This window comes from Hylobates moloch, unplaced genomic scaffold (genome assembly GCF_009828535.3).
Source record: "Hylobates moloch isolate HMO894 unplaced genomic scaffold, HMol_V3 SCAFFOLD_6, whole genome shotgun sequence".
Taxonomy (NCBI): Eukaryota; Metazoa; Chordata; class Mammalia; order Primates; family Hylobatidae; genus Hylobates; species Hylobates moloch.
Genome location: NW_026652281.1, coordinates 82,768,625 through 82,784,685, shown reverse-complemented (window position 1 = coordinate 82,784,685; position 16,061 = coordinate 82,768,625). Strand labels below are relative to the sequence as shown.

General features: G+C 34.8%; 1 pseudogene; it reads left to right on the top strand.

The window, feature by feature from the left end:
- Nucleotides 1-13,541: 13,541 nt before the first annotated feature.
- Nucleotides 13,542-14,102, top strand: LOC116470576 (ribosomal protein uL30-like; annotated as a pseudogene).
- Nucleotides 14,103-16,061: the final 1,959 nt, after the last annotated feature.

Here is a 16,061-nt window from a genome sequence, read left to right as displayed (position 1 = left end):
GTGGCAAAGGCTTTTGTGACTCCTCATCCCTTACAACACATAAGAGAATTCATACTGGATAAAAATCCTTCAAACGTGAAGAATGTGGAAAAAGCTTTTAACCACCCATCAACCATTACTAAATATAAGAGAATTCATAGTGGAGATACACCCATCGTATGTAAGGAATGTGGCAAAGCTTTTAACCAGCCATCAAACCTTAGTATACATAACAGAATTCATACTGGAGAGAAGGCTTACAAATGTGAAGAATGTGGAAAATCTTTTAACAATTTCTCAAACCTTACTAGCCATAGGAGAATTCATACTGGGCAGCAGCCCTACACATGGGAAGAATGGGGCAAAGCCTTTAACTGGTCCTTAATCCTTATTACACATAAGGAAATTCATACTGCGGAGAAACCCTACAACTGTGAAAAGTGGGGAAAGGCTTTGGTGTATTCTCAGCCTTTACTTAACATAAGAATTCATGCTAAAGAGAAACCCTATACAAATGTGAAGAATTTGGCAAAGGCTTTTATGAATCCTCAGCCCTTAGTAAACATAAAAGAATTCATAGTGAAGCATGTAGGAAAGCTTTTTACCAATCCTCAACCCTTACTAACCATGAGCAACTTCACACTGAAGAGAAACCTTACACTTGTGATGAATGTGGGAAAGCTTTTAACTGGTACTTAAGCCTTACAAAACATAAGATAATGCATAATGGATGGAAACTCTACTAATGTTAATGTGGCAAAGCCTTTTGTGTATTATTAACCTTTACTAAACATAAGGTAGTTCATACTGGAGAGAATTCCAACAAATGTGAAAAATGTCACAAAGATTTTAACAAGTTCTCAACACTTATTACACACAATTCATACTGGAGAGAAATCCTACTAGCATGAAGAATGTGGCAAAGCCTTTTACGAGTCCTCAATTCATAGCAGACATAAAATAACTTATATTGAAGAAAAACACTGCAAACCTAAAAGGTGGGACAATGCTTTTAACAACACCTCGAACTTTTTTTTTTTCTTTTGATGGGGTCTCGCTCTGTCACCCAGGCTGAAGTGCAGTAGCATGACCTCAGCTCACTGCAAGCTCCGCCTTCCAGGTTCACGCCTTTCTCCTGCCTCAGCCTCATGAGTAGCTGGGACTACAGGAACCTGCCACCACACCCAGCTAAATTTTTGTATTTTTTAATAGAGACGGGGTTTCACTGTGTTAGCCAGGATGGTCTTGATCTCCTGACCTCATAATCCACCTGCCTTGGCCTCCCAACTTGCTGGGATTACAGGCATGAGCCACCATGCCTGGCCCACCTCAAACTTCTGAAAATATAAATCATAATGGTCCCAGACCCCAGAAATGTGAAGAATGTGTCAAAGACTTTAAATGGTTGTCACTCTTGATTGTAGGTTAGACAATTCATACTGTAGAAAACTACGTGTGTGAAGAATGTGACAAAACTTTTAACTAGTGCTCACATTTTATTGCACAAGAAAGCATTTATACTTGAGAAAAAGTTGTACAATTATAAAGAACTTGGAAAAGCCATTGATATCTGCTCATATCTTAACATCCAAGAACTCATGCTTAATAAAAGCATTGTAAGTGGAATTACTGTCAAAATATTTCAGAAAATATAAACCATTAAAGTGAAGAAGAGCATTCTGAAGACAAACAGTACATATATACAGGGGGTTGTAGTCCGATTACTTGTGTCATAGATATTATTGTGCAGATTTTGTATTAGAGGAAAACCCTGAAGCAGTTTCTCAAAACTTGTTCAACATTGGGGAATTTATGTTGGAGAAAAACCTAATAAATGTAATGATTTTGAATGAAGAATTGTTAAAAAAAGACAGCTAAAAAAATCAAGAGTTCATAGTAAAATATATTTTTAAAAATGCAGTAAATGTGAAAAAGACATTTACTTCAAAATTAAGCCTATGTCAACATCAGATATTTCACAGTTGAAATAACTAAGATACTGACTCTCCAGCCATTACACTGAATCAGACTGTTGAGTGTAGAAAATTACCCAAAACTAAATTTGTTAGGTAAATTATTTGTATATAACTTTAAAATAAGAAAATTGGAGAGTTATAATTGCATTCAAATTATGCTATTTTCATTGAAAAAACCTAGTTTTTTTTTTTTAGGAAGTTAGTAATGATATAATTCAACTCAAAAATTACTTCATGCTGTATCTTTTATTTTTATGGTCATAATAAAAATCATAGAAAAATATAAATAAAATCCAGACGTTTCTAAGTCCTGAATAAGTATTTTTTAATATTTGTTATACATTTTTCTTTGAACATGTGAACTCTGCCTGCAAACACATACAGACTTTGAATTCTGATTCACATAAAGTTAAATATACACATTAGTCTAATGATATACCTTAATTGTAATAGAATCGTAGAGTGTGTTTGTGTGTTTATGAGTTTTACTTATTTTCAGAAAAAAGAAACATTAGAACAAATTATTTTAATAAGGTGTCTAATTTACTAGAAAACTAAAAACCTCAAGAATGTTGAATGCAAATCTATACTTTTTATTTAATTCATTACTGTACGGATTCATACTTTTCCTGTTTCTTATAATTTGTTTTTTGTTTTATAGTATAATAAGTATTCATTGTGATCTGGTTAGTAATTAATTTTCATAAAATTTAGTAGGGCACATGAAATAATTTTTAAATGTAATTCCATAAATATTATATTTATACGTTTTTAGTTAGAGCATTTCATTGTGTTCAATTCGAGAACCTTCTATAAGCCTACTATTCTTTAGTTGTTGTTCCTTTTACTTTCTGAAATTGACAGAAGTAAATTTATCTGTTGAGCCAATTTATTCATGTAACTACTTTGGAGGCTTCATGAGTCATGAGGATTTTGGGTTTGTCTTTTTTGTTTTTTTTTGTCTGTTGTTTTGTTTTGTTTTTTTAGACCGAGTCTCACTCTGTCACCCAGGCTGGAGTGCAGTGGGATGATCTCAGCTCACTGCAACCCCTACCTGTTGAGTTCAAACAAGTCCCCCTGCCTCAGCCTTCCCAGTAGCTGGGATTACACGTGCCTGCCATGACACCTGCCTAATTTTTCTATTTGTAGTGGAGATGGGGTTTCACCATGTTGGCCAGGCTTGTCTTGAACTCCTGATCTCAGGTGATCTGACAGTCTCAGCCTCCCAAAGTGCTGGGATTACAGGTGTGAGCCATCACACCCGGCAAGGATGTTTTGATATATTGAATGTAGCAAACAAAAATGACAGTGCTTCTCATGTAACAGGTGTTCTATAATTTCTGCTGGAGTTAGTTTGCAAGTTCAAGTTAGAGATGGAAAATATCAATGGTGAAGAAATAACATTGACTCTTCATGTGGAGAGAACATTTCCAGGCTGCACAGCTGACACTTGCATTTGAAGATAAATTTTGCCTTTATTTTCTGATTATCTTCAGTTTTTTTTTCTTACATGTATTCAAACTATGCATGCATCACAGACCTTCTTTTTCTGTATTATGGCTACAGTGTTCTCACTTTTATTTTTATGCCATGTCATTTCACATAGTACTTTGTAGATTATGATTAGAAAGTTGTTTTTTTTGTTTTGTTTTTTGAGATGGAGTTTCACTCTTGTTGCCCAGGCTGGACTGCAATGGTAATCTCAGGTCACCACAACCTCTGCCTCTTGGGTTTAAGTGATTCTCCTGCCTCAGCCTCCCAAGTAGCTGGGATCACAGGCATGCACCACCATGCTCGGCTAATTTTGTATTTTTAGTAGAGACAGGGTTTTTCCATGTTGGTCAGGCTGGTCTCAAACTACTGACTTCAGGTTATCTGCCCACCTCGGCCTTCCAAAGTGCTGAGATTACAGGCATGAGCTACTGCTCACAGCCTGAAAGTTGGTATTTTTAATGTACTAAAAGTTGGTTTTAACTGGAGAGTTTGATTATCAATACATCTTTGACATCAGATAAAGATAAATGCATACACAATCCACAGGGGAGAGAGTTAAATCATTTAGCATTGTTTTTCTTTGTTTGTAAAAGAAAAATTTTAAAAGATTCTTACACAAAGTGTGTCAAATATAAAACATATCTTTGAAATTAAATTTCTAACAGTTAATGATAAGGAATTTTTAATGTTTTGTGATGTAGCACAACTTATGTTTCCATGCAGAATTTTCTGTATTTAACTGTGAATGTTAAAATTTGCAAAATAATAAAATTACCTGTGTAGATTTTAAATTTGAATAATGTTTGATATTGATAGTACAGTTTGAAGGAATTTTTCACTGTTATTTTGTATAATTTTTTTATTGGGTGAAGTTTAGCATAGAGTTTTTATACTTAGTCACCTAACTGTAGCCAACTCCTTGGCTGTTTTCTCTGGAAAACGTGAAGATTATGCCAGTTTTTGAATTAAAAGATTTTCTGTTATTTTGCTGGCAAACTTGTTTACTATGTTCACAGAGTGGCCAGTCATAGGACCACCAGCAATGCCTGCACTTTTACTGTCTTTCATTCCATTATCATCACCAGAAACTCCAGGAGTCTCAAACTTAAAGTAAAAGCCCTAAAGTACATTGGCTTCTCCCTGGCACTGTGCTGTGTCCAGAACATGATGTTAACTATCAGAATTTCTATGGTTATAATTGACAAATGACAAAACAGCACAAAGCCATATATTGTTAGTACTATTCAGGCAAGTTTATGACAAATGCAGACCATATTTGAAATACTGTTAACTTTCTATAAAGTTTTCAAAATATTTTAACTTGATAGGTGAAATGGGTATTTATTCTTTAAAATATGATATTTTGAAGTATATATACATTGTTAAATGCTTAGTCATATGTAATAAATGCATTAACTCACAGAGTTAACATTTTTGCGGTGAGACCACATGGCATTGTCTTAATATTTTTCAAAAATACAAATACACTTTTATGCATTATAGCCACCATGCTGTACAATAAATTTCTTGAACTTATTCTTCCTATGCCACTGTAGTTATGTATTCTTTGATAGACATTTTTCCAGCCCCCCTTTTCTTCTAAATACCTTGGCACCTGGTGGTCACTGTTTTACTCTGTACTTGAAAGAAATTAAGTTTTTTAGAATCCATATCTAAGTGGAATCATGAGGTACTAGTCTTCCTGTGACTAGCTTAATTCAACTAATCTCTTCCAAATTAATCCATATCGTTGAAAATAATATATTTTTTAAAGATAAATCCATTTCATATATATATACCATATTGTATTCATTTATGTATTAGATGTTGAACTGTTAATTCTATATTTGGGCTATTGTGAATAGTGCTGCAAACGAAATAGAAGTGCAAGTATTTGTTCATTCTTATTCTATCTTGAATATATATCTGAAAGTGCAATTACTGTATTATATGGTAGATTGATTTTAAATTTTTTTCAGAAATCTCTTTTTTTTATGACTGTCCTCATTTACATTCAAACCAATAGTGTGCAAGAATTTTCTTTACATCTTTACCAATGCATTTTTCTTTTTCATTTTTGTAAGAATTATTGTAAGCAGAGTGATTTGACAGCTCATAGGTATTTTTTGTTGCCTTTCTCTGACAATAATTGACACTGAGCATTTTTTAATATATCTCTTGGCCATGTCTTTTCTTGAAAAATATTTAAGCCTTTTGCTCATAGTTATTTGTTTTTTGTTGTGCAGTCATTTGAGTTTCTTGCATATTTTTTATATTATCCCCTTGTCACTCAATAATTTGCAAATACTTTCTCCCATTGTTTAGTTGTTTTGTAACAATTGTATTAGATTCTGTGCAGCAGGTTTTTAATTTGAAATAATCTATCCAATTTTTCTTTTGTTCTCTGGGATTTTGAGGTTAAATTTTAAAAGTCATTGCCCAGACCAATGTTGTGAGCCTTTTAGTCTATATTTTTATAGTAGTTTTAGAGTTTCCAGTCTTATGTTTAAGTAACTATTTTGAGTTCTGAGATGAGGATCTCATTTTATTGCTTTGAATGTGGATAGAAAGTTTTCTCAACACCATTTATTGAAGATACTGTCTTTTCCCTAAGAAACTGTCACCTTTTTAAGTATGTTACTGCTATTTTGACAGAGGTTGCATTATATCCGTAGATCATTTTGTGTAATATAGATAGTTAACAATATTAATGCCAATTCATGAATGAGTAATATTGTCCATTTTTGTATTATTTAATATTCTTTAGAGTATAATGTAAAGTGTTTCAAGTTTTTGGTTGAGTTTATTTCAAAATATAGTTACTACAGTTATTGTGGATAAGATTGTTTTTAAATTTCATTTTGAGATAGTTGTTAGGGTATGGAAGTCCTACTGACTTTAGGATGTTGCTTTTGTGTTCTGCAAGTTTAATGAATTTAATAGTTCTGAGTTTTTAGTAAAGTGTTCAACTTTTCTATACATAAGATTATGTCATCTTCAAACAGGATAATTTAACTTGTTTTATTAAATCTGAATTCCTTTGATTTTATTCTCTGATTTCTCTGTCTTGAGCATTTTGTACCATGTTTAGGAGGACTGAAGGAAGTAGACATCCTTGTTCTAGCTCACAGAGTAAAAGCTTACAACTTCTCCTGTTTAGTATGTTCTTAGGTGTTTTTTGCTATACATGAGATTTATTGGCTTGAGATGATTTTTTCTATACCTAATTTTTTCAAAGATTTATCATAAAGGGATGTTAAATTATGTCAAACTTTTATCCTGCATCTATTTAAATTTCAGAGTTGTGAAATCATCACTAATCCTACATAAATTTTAAAAAAAGTTTTAAAGACTACTATGAATATCACTGCATGCAAATTACAAAATTTATAGAAAATAAATAATCTTCTGAATACCTACAACTCTCCAAGATTGAACCAGAAGAAACAGAAGTCTTGAACAGAGCAAAAATGTATGAAATGTATAATGAGATTGAATAAGTAATACAAAACATACCAATCATGAAAAGCCCTGGATGGCTGGGCATGGTGGCTCATGCCTGTGATCCCAAAACTTTGAGAGGCCGAGGCAGGTGGATCACCTGAGGTTGGGAGTTCAAGACCAGCCTGAAAAACAGGGAGAAACCCTGTCTCTACTAAGAATACAAAAATTAGCCAGGCGTGGTGGCATATGCCTGTAATCCCAACTATTTTGGAGGCTGAGGCAGGAGAATTGCCTCAACCCGGGTGGTGGAGGTTGTGGTGAGCTGAGATCATGCCATTGCACTCCAGCCTGGGCAACAAGAGTGAAACTGTCTCAGCATAATAATAATAGTAATCCCTGGATCAGATGAATTCACAGCCAAATTCTACCACATATACAAAGATGAGCTTGTACTAACTCTACTGAATGTATTCCAAGAAAATCAAAGTGAGATTCCACCCTAACTCATTATATGAAATCAGTATTTTCTTGATACTAGAATCTAGTGAAGACACAACAACAAAAGAAAAACACAGGCCAATATTCCTGTGAACATTAAAACAAATTCTCCATGAAATACCAGCAAGCTGAATTCATGAGCAAATAAAAAAGTATTTTGCCACCATCGTGAGTTTTATTCTGTGTATTCAAGAATGTTTCATTATATGCATGTCAATAAGTGCAATTTACCTTGTAAAAATAATAGCAAAAAGATATATGGTTAACAAAATAGATGCAGAAAAAGCACTCAAGAAAATCCAGTATTTATGAAAATATTCTCAACAAACTAGGCAATGACAAAACATACCTCAAAAAAGTAAGAGTCGTCTATTACAAATTCTCAGCCAACATCATACAGAACAAGCCAGTGTGGATGAATTCTTCTTATGAATAGAAAGAAGACCAGAATTCTACCGTAAACCTTCCTATCAACATAGTTCTGGAAGTCCTAGCCAGAGCAATCTAACAAAATAAAAGGCATATATGTAACAATAGAGAAAGTCAAATTATCTTCACTGATGACTTAATTTTCTACCTAAATTTCACCAAAAGACTCCTAAGCCTAAAAATGACTTCAGCAAAGCCTCAGAATATAAAATCAATATAGACAAATGAATAGCATTTCTGCACACCAATACCATTGAAGCCGAGAACAAAATTAAGAACATGGTTCTATTTACAATAGACACTAACAAAAAATAATACCTAGAAATAACATTAAATCAAGGAAGTAAAATATCTCTACAAGGAGAACCACAGAATACTGCTGAAAGAAATTAGAGACAACCTAAATATTAATGGAAAAGTATTCCATGCTCATTGAATTGAATAATCAATATAATTGAAATGTCTAGGCTGACTAAAGCAACCTACAGATTAAGTGTTATTTCTATCATGCTATCAATGCCATTTTTTATAGGAAAAAATACTATTCTAAAGTTCATATGGAAATAGCCAAGGCAACTTTATGCAAAAACTAAGAACCTGGAGGCCTCCCATTACCTGAGTTCAAACTGTACTACAAGCTACAGTTACCAGTGTAACATGATTCTGTTACAGTAATATACATGTAGACCCCTGGAACAGATGAGAGAGCCCTTAAATAAAGGTACACTTCTACAACCTATTTTTGACAAAGTCAACAGAAATAGATGAATGGGAATTAACTCCCTATTCAATAAATGGTACTGAGAAAACTGGTTAGTCATGTGCAGAAGAAGAAAACTGGACCCCTACCTCTTACCATATAAAAAACATGACTAAAGATAGATTAATAACTGTGAGACCTCAAGCTATAGAAATCCTAGATGAACACCTAGAAATTGTTCTAGATACTGGCCCCTAAGGAAAATTTATGACTAACATTTTAAAAGTGAGTGCAACACAAAAATAAAAAATTCCATCTAATTAAAGAGCTTCTACACAGCAAAAGAAACTGTTAGTCAAGTAAACAGACAACCTGCATTATGGAATTAAATATTTGTAAACTGCATATAAAAAGGATTAACATACAGAATTTAAGAGAAATTTAATAAAAAGGGAGACAAATGAAATAGGCACTTCTCAAAGGAAGACCTAGGAGCTGGCAATAAACATGCAAAAAATTGCTCAGTATTCATAATCATCAGAGTGATGTACATCAAAATGACAGTGTGGTACCATTTTACACCAGTTAGAGTTGCTGTTATTAAAAAGTGAAAAAACAGATGTTGTAGTTTTGAAGAAAAGGAAATTATTATTATTATTTTTTTGAGACAGAGTCTCACTCTGTCGCCCAGGCTGGAGTGCAGTGGCGCAATCTCGGCTCACTGCAAGCTCTGCCTCCCGGGTTCACACCATTATCCTGCCTCAGCCTCTCCGAGTAGCTGGGACTGCAGGCACTCGCCACCATGCCCAGCTAATTTTTTGGATATTTTTAGTAGAGACGGGGTTTCACTGTGGTCTCGATCTGACCTCGTGATCCGCCCGCCTCGGCCTCCCAAAGTGCTGGGATTACAAGCGTGAGCCACCGCGCCCGGCCCAAAAAGGAGACTTTATACACTTGGTGAGAATGCAAATTAATTCAGCTCCTGTGGAAAGCAGTTTGGAGATTTCTCAAAGAACTAAGAATAAAGTTGCCATTTGACCCACCAACCTCATCAGTGGGTGTATAGCCAAAAGAGAATAAAGTAGTTTGCCAAGAAGACACTAAACAATCACATGTTTATTGCAGCACTATTTACAAAAGCAAAGAAATATAATTAAACTAGGTACTTAGGAATCTTAGATTGGATAAGAATAATGAGGTACTTATACAACATGCAATACTATGCAGCCACAGAAAATAACAAAGTAATTTTTTGTGCAGCAACTTGTGTACAGCAGAAGGCCATATTCTAAGCAAATTAATACAAATCAGAAAAATAAATACCACATGTTCTCACTTATATGTGGGAGCTAAACATTGGGTGCACATGGAAACAAAGATGGAAACACTGGGAATTTTAAAAAGAAAAAAAGAAGGGAGACAAGTATTGAGAAACTATCAGATATGATATATACTGCTTGGGAAATGGGATTATTAAGTGCCCAAACCTCAACATCATGCAATATACCAATGTTACGAATCTGCATATGTACCTTCTGAATTTAAAATAAAAATAATAAAATGCTTTGTGGTATAATGACATGTTAGATTTCTCTAGTTCTGGGTTAATAGTTGTAATTAGTGGTGAAAGAATTATTTATGCCTTAAGGCATAGGAATGAATGTTTGTTTACCAGGTCTCTTTGCATTCTATAAGCTACTATATCTGAAAGCTCTTGGCCTATAGCCTGAGAAGTGTTTTATTCCTAAGTATGAAGCTAAAATAAATGACTCTACATCTTTATCATTTATTCTCTGTACTGCAGACTATAGAGTTAATTTGTAACTCTGCTCTTTTTGGGGAAAAATTGTATGTTTAATCCCATTTTTTTTCAGAATGAACCATTTTTGAAAATGTGAGGCTGTGAAAATCATGCTAAATTGGTGGATTAGGAAAAGGAAACATTTTTAAAAAACGCGTAAATGTCTTACTGCCATAGCTCAAAAATGATGAAATAGACAGTGTGGGTTATTCAAGACCTACAATGCTGCAAATGCTCACTCCATCACAATCATTCTGGTAAAAAAAGGAACAATGGGTTAAGAAGGTTTAGGATACTTTTTGATTCAATTGTGGTGTTAGATTTCTGTTTTTATTATTTGCCATATAGAAGTCTGTACTTCAACAAAAGATGCCATGAATTTCAAGTTAATATGCTCACACATATATTCTCCCTAGAAGGGTACTAATGTGTTTGAATCGAAATGTAGCATTTCTGGCTAGGCACAATGGCTCATGCACGTAATCCCTGCACTTTGGGAGGCCAAGGTGGGTGAATCACCTGAGGCCAATGAGATCAGGCTGGCCAACATGGTGAAACCCCGTCTCTGCTGAACATACAAAATTAGCTTGGCATAGTTATGCACACCTGTAACCCCATCTACTTGAGAGTCTGAGGCAGGAGAATCGCTTGAGCCCAGGAGGCAGAGGTTGCAGTGAGCCAAGATTGCACCATTGCACTCCAGCTTGGGTGACAAGAGTGACTGCATCTCAACAACAACAGCAAAGAAAATGTAGCACTTCTGGCCTTTCTTGTGCTGCTCTGTTTGTGTGAAATAGGAAGGCAGAAAGTAAAGCGGAGTCAATCATGACATTTCTAGTTTCTACAGTGACAGCATCTAAAATCTAGTGTTGTCAACTAGAAATAATGATAGTATTTAAAAACTGAGAAAAAGCAATTCTTTATATTTTTAGTTTACATTTTATAGTTTATAAAAATTTAGTTTCTGAATTATTAAACAACTTGAACATGCAGATACATAAAATTTCATCTGCATGATACTATTAATATTTTAATAACGTATGATTTTGAGTCACAGTTGCCTCACTGGATCTACCTGAAAGCAGTAGTTTATTTTCTAAGTATAAATAGAAAACAAGTTTTCCATAATCCTAAGTATACAGATCTTTTAAGATTAGCACTATGATTATATCTGAATAAAATTTATAGATTTCAAGTAACAGAAATTTTGTTTTTAATAGATGTGAAAAAGCAATGAATAGTTGTTAGAATGAGTTTTTTAAAAAACTTCACATGTTCAGTAAATAACATTTAAAACCACATTGTAAGTGACTGACCAGTAATTGCAATCTATTTTATTTTAGTCACTGAGAAAACTTAATATTATTTAACTATTCAACAAAAGTATTTTTATATTATTGTTTTTGAAACTTTCAGAAACTAGATCACGCAATGGATGATGATGTGCATGCAGACCACAAATACTCTATATAATAATAGGCTCATTTTAGCTTTTAATATAAAATTCAATATCTTTTAAAAGTAAAATTATTGCCTTTTTAAGTCAGAAGAGGGATATCATTGTTAGAATTAATCTACTAAATTAGTTGTTTTAGACTTAATAATAAGTACTTTAAACTGAAAATCAAGTTCTACATACTAGCTAAGGGTTAAAAAATGGTATTTAAGTTTCTCTTTATTTTTACTAAATTAGAAAACTTAAAGCCAAAATGTGAGGTCAGGAATGAAAACAAGCATTGGATTAGAGTGTGTTTGGCATAATGGTTAAGATTGAAACTAAGTATCAGCTGAGTCCTGATTGCATCCCAGGTCAGCCACTTATGGGCTGTATGACCTGAATAGTTTTATGTCCTCTCTGTGCTTGACTCCTCAGCTGTACACTGAGGATAATACGGCCAAAATCCTAGGGTTTTGGTAAAATTGAAGCAATTAATGCAAATAAACATGCCAGAAGACCACTCAGCACATAGCAAGTGTATGGACAATTTATAAGCTCTTATTTGTTGATTCTGTTAGGTCATGATAAATGCTAGTCCTGAAAACAAGGTGGCCAAATTAGTAGTTTCTAACTCATTTTCATTCTTATCATTCAGTCTGTGGTAAAATAGAGTTTGGCAAATTCCCATATATTCATATACAGCATGGATATAAATATGAAAAGATTTATTATTGAGTACTATTCACACTCCAGTAACATTAGATAAATAGGCATTTAAATGCTGGGTGTTTGTCAATTTTAAAATTAGAGAAGGAGGCAAATTGTTTTTTCATCTATTTAATAAATTTGTTAGGTTCATTTGTTAAATTTAAATGTAGTTTAAAAATATAAATTCAAATAACTTTTCTTCTCTAAAAAGTGAAGGAAATTATTTATTTAGACATTTAGAGAATTTTAAACAGTTGCTTTAGAGTCTTTTAAAGTATTATATTGTTTTGAATATTAAAAATCAACATTTTATTCCTGAGTGTTAGGTTCAGACTGTTCATGATATTAAAAGTTTACTTACCTACATCACGAAATGAGCAAGCCAGTTGAAATAAAAATAGATGTGTGTATGTTTCCTGGAATTTTAAGATGAAAGAATATTTTTTCTCTAACCGAATTTCTTAAAGTTTTTCTCTTTTTTTTAATTACTAGTGTTTTAGATTGACAAAGATGTATACATTTATGGGATTCAATGGGATGTTTTAATGTAGGTATATAATATGAAATAAGCCATGTTAAATAACATTTATCAGCTCACTTAGCAATCATTTTTTGTAGTGAGACATTTGAAATTTACTCTCGGTTAGTTTGAAATATATAATACATTACAGTTTACTATCGTCATGCTGCTGTGTAATAGATCTCAAAACCTATTTTCCCTGTCTATTTGAAACCTTGTACCCTTTGATCAACAACTTCTCATTTTTTTCCCACCACTCCCAGCCTCTAATAACCATTATTCCACTTTCTACTTTTTGAGTTAAACTTTGTTAGATTCTACATATAAATGAGATCATGCAGTATTTGTCTTTCTTTGTCAGGTTTATTCCTTCTAGCATGATGTCCTCCAAATTTATCTATATTGTTTTAAATAATAGGATTTACCCCTTTTTAAGACTATATAGTATTCCATTGTGTATCTATACCACATTTAAGAAAATTAATTTAAATATGTTAATATATTCATCTATTGGTTTGAAAAAATCGTGTGTTATTTAAGGCTATTTCGTGTCAATGCAAGTGTGTCTCAGATGACTAGAAGTGAAACCTTATGCCTTGGAATTGCCAGATAAACATTCCTTGGCCTTTGTTGTATACATCGAAAGGATTGATGGCATGAGTTTACTGATGCAGAGAACCATTGCAAGCCTTTGCCTAAAGAAAATTTTTAGAGGTGTGTTTGTAAAAGTCACCCTGCAGAACCTAAAAATCTGCTTATAGTGGAAGCTTACATAGTGGAACCTCATGGGACCTGGGGATTTCCAAATCTGAAGTCTATCCAGGAACTCGTTTTGAAACGTGGACAAGCCAAGGTCAGGAATAAGACCATGCCTCTCACATACAACACAGTGATTGAGGAGCATCTGGGGAAGTTTGGTGTCATTTGCTTGGAAGACTAGTCATGAAATTGCCTTTCCAGAGAAGCATTTCCAGGAGATCTAATGGTTCTTATGCCCTTTTCTCCTCTCAGTGGCCTGTCATGCTACCAAAAATAGAATAGGCTTCCTCAAGGAGATTGGCACACCTGGCTATCAAGATGAATGCATCAAGCAGCATATCCACCAGCTGAACTAGACCCAGGTGCCAAAGCTGCAGTGAATTTTTATCAATGAAGTAGAAAGGTGTTTTTGGTTTTTTGGAGAATTTTTATCAAGTATCTTCAGAGAAGATTATTTCCTGGTTTATCTTCAAAAACAGGAAAGGAAGGGCCAAAGAAAAGACAGTAGCTTATGTTCATGGAAAGTAACTCTCATTACAGTCTAGTTCCAAGGAAAATTTCCAGAGTTTTCTACATCGGCTGCCACCTCATCTGAAAGCAGCACATTCTATGGAGGAAGGAGTCCTGCTTTGTTCCATCTTCTATTCTAGGGTTTAATGTTGGTAAACGAGTAACTCTAGCAGCATTTGTACAAGGCTCCCTAAGACTCCTGCAGCAGGCAACCAAGCACAGGGACGTAATTGAATCTGGAGATTCCTGGGGACTTGTTTTGAAAAAGACATGAAATACACATAGGAAGAAAGGCACAAAAATAAATATTCTCTTGTCTCTGCTGTGAGTCTATGTTCCAACTTTTCAGTGATGGCTTTGAGAGCTCTCAGACTTGAGTGGCTCTAAGTGTATCTGGTGGCTTTTGTATTCTAACCTGAAACTGGCTTAGTACTTTTTCCTAAAACCTCAAGATTTGAGAATGGGGAATCCTTCACCAGAAAAACATGTATAAACTCAAAGTGTTGCTTGCAGTTCTATGGTGTTTGGACCCTTCTCAGACACCTGTGCACCTTAAGGTTTTGTTTGTTTTGTTTTTTGTTTTTGTCTTTGTTTTGAGACACTCTGTTGCCCAGGCTGGAGTGCAATGGCATGATCTAAGCTCACTGCAGCCTCCATCTTCTGGGTTCAAGTGATTCTCCTGCCTTAGCCTCCCAAGTAGCTGGGATTACAGGCATGCACCATCATGACTGGCTAATTTTTGTATTTTTAGTAGAGATGGAGACAGAGTTTTCACCATGTTGGCCAGGCTAGTCTTGAACTCCTGACCCCAAGTGATCCACCCACCTCTGCCTCCCAAAGTGCTGGGATTAGAGGCATGAGCAACCGCACCCAGCCCTTGTGTACCTTATGTGAGGAAGTCCTACTCTTAATCAGGATCTGTCACGCAGACCCTGATCTTGCTACTCTGGTTCCATGTCCTGTGGAAGACCAAAGCTTACCAAGATCGCTTTTTCCCTTCATGGTGGCAGATAGGGTTACTCCCTGCACCGCCTATGCCCACCATTTCTCCCCCTGGGCTTCAGGATAGAATTACTTGATTTTTCTGATGATCAGCACTCTCCCTTAAAACGCAAATCAGGAAGGAATTAACAATTTTCTTCGTTTGGCGTGAATGAAATTAGCACTGTTTGGCTTTGTAGGCCCCAGACAGGCAGGCAGCTTAATTTTTTCCTTCCATATTTTAGTCTCCGGAAGTATTGCCCCTTGTCCTGCTGATAATGACATAGTAGCTAGTAGATCAGCAACTGGGCAGCTGGGGATTTTAATCCTGAAAATAGTGGGTCTGATACTGCTTGTGTTTTTTTCAGTGTCCACCCCAAGTGGGTCTTCCTGCTACAGTCTTCACTTAGTTACCCCCGACTTGCCATCTGAGCAGTTGGTGAGGATGTGCCAGGCCTAGGTTAAACTTGGAAACATGCTTGACCATTCTATTCTCTGCTCCTTTCAGATCGGTTTGGCTGCAATTTTGGCTCCTGGGACCCTCAAGCACAGCTGGGAAATCAAGTTAGAGGTGTAACTGCCTTAAAATATGCCCACTCATGAGGTAATTAGATTGGTTCTCTCCAGAGGTAACCTGCCAAGAAGAGATGCTATAGATGTTACTCTTATACTGTAAAACATTGTGAAATCAGGTTACTTTAAAATGATGTATTACAAACTTATGGAAGAAGCGGTTGTGACCATGGAAGCCCAAGGCTTATATCCCAGCTCTGTGTTACACTAAATATGAGTACTTTGTTTCCACTCTTGTCTATAAAATGGGA